This window comes from Lathyrus oleraceus, chromosome 3 (assembly GCF_024323335.1).
Source record: "Lathyrus oleraceus cultivar Zhongwan6 chromosome 3, CAAS_Psat_ZW6_1.0, whole genome shotgun sequence".
Classification (NCBI taxonomy): domain Eukaryota; kingdom Viridiplantae; phylum Streptophyta; class Magnoliopsida; order Fabales; family Fabaceae; genus Lathyrus; species Lathyrus oleraceus.
This window is the reverse complement of record NC_066581.1, coordinates 272,150,454-272,154,685: the sequence shown is the minus strand read 5'-3', so window position 1 is coordinate 272,154,685 and position 4,232 is coordinate 272,150,454. Positions and strand designations below refer to the sequence as shown.

The 4,232-nt window shown below is 40.9% G+C and overlaps 1 non-coding gene across 1 annotated transcript; it reads left to right on the top strand.

Moving 5' to 3' along the window:
* Positions 1-589: 589 nt before the first annotated feature.
* LOC127133931 (small nucleolar RNA R71) lies at positions 590-696 on the top strand. Its single transcript, XR_007807726.1, has one exon. It is a non-coding gene; the product is annotated as a small nucleolar RNA R71 (small nucleolar RNA).
* The last annotated feature ends 3,536 nt before the right edge of the window (positions 697-4,232 follow it).

Genomic DNA, 4,232 nt, shown 5'->3' with positions numbered 1-4,232 from the left:
CGATATAAAGCTTTCCATGATCTTCTCAAGGTTAGACTTCTGGGGCACAACTAGCATAGGTTGGTTTGGTTTTTGGGCTTGATAACCTTGCGGTCTCTAAGGTGCATTATTTTGGATAGGATTCTGGTTTCTATAGGAGAAATTCAGATGATTCTTCCATCCAGGGTTGTAGGTGTTTGAAAATGGGTTACCTTGGGTGTAATTCACTTGGTCGGTATTTAGTTCGTTTAAAAGGTTACACTCCGCCGATTCGTGTCCTTTAGATCCACAAAGTCCACACTCTGTGTGGACTATTGCTACGGTGTAAGTGTTTGTAGACATATGTTCGATCCTAAGGGCTAAAGCGTCCATTTTCGCCTGCATCATGTCTAGAGAGCTTACCTCATGTATTCCACCTTGGGTCTCCTTTTTCTCTATTAATGCTCGTTCAGTTCCCCATTGATAATGATTTTGGGCCATATCCTCAATTAGGTCACAAGCTTCTGGATAAGGTTTGTTCATCAGCGCGCCACCTGCGGCAGCGTCGATGCTCATCTTGGTATTATAGTGGAGTCCATTGTAGAAGGTATGAACGATCAACCATTGTTCTAGGCCATGGTGTGGACAGACTCTTAATAGCTCTTTATATCTCTCCCAAGCTTCGAAAAGCAATTCTTCTTGGTTTTGAGCAAATCTCGTTATTTGGTTTCGAAGAACAACAGTCTTACTAGGGGGGAAATATCTAGCAAAGTATACTCTCCTAAGGTCTTCCCCGATAGTTATTGAATTAGCTGGAAGTGAATCTAGCCATGAACGTGCTCTCTCCCTGAGGGAGAAAGGAAATAATCTTAAACGGTGCATCGGGTGAAGCGCCGTTAGATTTAAAGGTGTCGGCTAGTTGGATAAAAACTTTTAAATGTTGATTCGGGTTCTCGGTTGTGAGACCCGCGTATTGGTTTTGTTGCACTAATTGCAACAAAGACGGTTTTAGTTCGAAATTGTTAGCAGGTATAAGAGGGTTTACTATACTCGAACTAGGTTCCTCATCAGAGGGTTGGGCAAATTCCTTAAGAGGTCGCCTATCGCGATTCTCGGCCATAGCTTTCTTAATTCGGATGAGTAAGAGACGTGTACGAGTATTGTAACACCCTTCTAAATACCCCAAATGTATTTAATTAAAATAGCAACATATCAATCAGAGTAATTATGCCCCGAAGGGTGTCACACAAAATATTCACACCATTCAACAATATAGAGGTCATGCTCTTTTATTAATTTAAAACTTAAGCAATTGCATAAAACACAGCGGATATAATTTCATCAATCATGTAAAATATTACATGGAAAATGGTTCTCAACCAACAATAAAACATTCGAAACAAGTTAAGACAACCCATCCCGATGTTACATCTATCAGAGCACGACCCACTACGGAGACTACACTAGACTCCATAGCACTAGCTTCTACTCAACTCACTGCTCGTTACCTGAAAAATAGTTGTAAGGGTGAGTTCCTCAATCAATATAATAAGCATTATAGAACAACATGTAATGCTAAGTAATAACACATCAATTCACCCTAACCAGACTACGCATTCAGCAACGGCAATATCCATCCAACCATCATATTCAACATTAAAAATCTCAATCATATTCAACATTAACAACACAACACACAACACACATATGATACTGGAATACATCCATTCATATCATATGCCATACATTCATTATGCAATGAGACTCTTATGCATGCGGTACCGACTATGTTGTGAACATATAGTTCAACCTCACCGTCCAAATCCAGGCACGGCTACCAAGCTCACTAGTCCCACTCATTTGAGACATAGTGACTCACTCACTAATTCCTCACCATGGGAATTAGCTACCACCCCAAATGGGCCATGATATGCACGCTAATCACCTAGCATGCAAACAACAACAACAACAATCAACATGATTTACTCACTAATTCCTCACCATGGGAATTAGCTACCACCCGAAGGCCACAATATGCATGCTAATCACCTAGCAATGCAACATCAACGATAATCAAGAATAGACACATGCTCATACTCTAAGCCATAGAATAGTCTATTCACAAATGCATACATTCACAACATCATGTATACCATTCCACATTATCAACACAATTTATCACAAAAACATATTATATCATGCCAAACAACAACCACAACATTAGCACACTCTACTAATGTCTATACTGCTCAAAACAGCGGGAATTAATCCCTATTACGTCATAGGCCAACATAGGCCAACCCTCAAATAGGCACACAACAATTAACATTAACATTTTTCCACTCTGCAACAGCGTTAACCGGTTAACGCCCTGGGTTAACCGGTTAACGCAGCACAACACGCCTTCTGTCTCAAAATTTAACAGTGTCAACCGGTTAACGCCCTGGGTTAACCGGTTAACGCAGCACAAACAGCCAAATATCAGAAATCACAACAGTGTTAACCGGTTAACACCCTGGGTTAACCGGTTAACGCAGACAAAACAGCACATATTCATAGCTCAACACAGTGTTAACCGGTTAACACCCTGGGTTAACCGGTTAACGCAAGACAGAAGCTGTTCCTGCGCTAACTCAAAGGCAGAATGCAGAATTCTCCGCATTTTCCGCCGTTGGAGGACTTCCGGACCTCCGAATCCGATTCCGTAAAAAGCTATACGATCGGGAAATTACAACAGACTCAATTACCGATTAAATTTCAACTTCTAACACGGTTCATCCAACAAAATTTCAGCATTTACAATTCCCAATTAGGGTCAAATTAACAGCTTATTACTACCCATCACATATCATCCCATAATACCCATTAATCGAGATAAACCCCCCTTACCTTAACAATCCGGCAAAATCTTTGAGCTTCAAGCTTTCGTTCTCCAACCTTCGCTCTTCAGCTCCTCTTCTCTCCCGATCGTTCTCTGTTTCACGTAAAACCTTTTCTTACCAAATGGGATATTTCCCTAAATCCAACTTATATATTTTCCAAAATAATAATCCAATAATAATAATAATAAAATTTCCAATTATTTAATTAAATTAATAAATAAATTATTAACTCAATTTAAATAATTATTTTATTATTATCGGGGTGTTACAACTCTCCCCCACTAAAAGAGTTTTCGTCCTCGAAAACATACCTCAAGCGAATAACTCCGGATAAGACTCTTTCATCTGACTCTCAAGTTCCCAGGTCACATTGCCACCTGCTGGCCCTCCCCAAGCTACCTTCACCAAGGCAATCTCTTTACCCCGCAACTGCTTCAACTCTCGATCCTCAATCCTCATAGGTGATGTTTCAACAGTCAGGTTATCTCTCACCTGTACATCATCTACTTGGACTACATGCGACGGATCATGAATGTACCTCCTCAACTGAGACACATGAAAAACGTCATGCAAATTCGCAAGCGACGGCGGTAAAGCGATACGATAGGCTACTTCCCCTATCCTCTCCAAAATCTGATAAGGACCAATAAATCGAGGTGTCAACTTCTTCGACTTCAAGGCTCGACCAACACCAGTTATCGGAGTAACACGAAGAAACACATGATCTCCCTCTTGGAACTCAAGTGACTTCCTCCTCTTGTCATGATAACTTTTCTGACGACTCTGAGCAATTCTCATCTTCTCCTGAATCATCTTAATCCTTTCTGTAGTTTGTTGAACAATCTCCGGTCCAACCACAGCACTCTCACCGGACTCATACCAACATAAAGGTGTCCGACATCTCCTACCATACAAAGCTTCAAACGGTGCCATACCAATACTCGAATGAAAACTATTGTTGTAGGTAAACTCAATCAAAGGCAAATAACAATCCCACGCACCTCCTTTTTCCAAAACACAAGCTCTCAAAAGATCCTCTAGTGACTGAATCGTCCTCTCAGTCTGACCATCAGTCTGCGGATGATATGCAGAACTCAATCTCAGCTTAGTTCCCAAAGCCTTCTGCAAACCTTCCCAGAACTTCGATGTAAATCTAGGATCTCTGTCCGAAACAATACTAGACGGAATACCATGCAAACTTACAATCTTCTCAATATACAACTCGGCCAATCTCTCTAACGGATAATCCATTCTGATCGGAATGAAATGAGCCGACTTCGTCAATCTATCAACAATCACCCAAATGGCTTCAAAATTCTTACTCGTCCTTGGCAAACCAGAAACAAAATCCATACTGATACTGTCCCACTTCCACTCTGGAATAGCCAACGG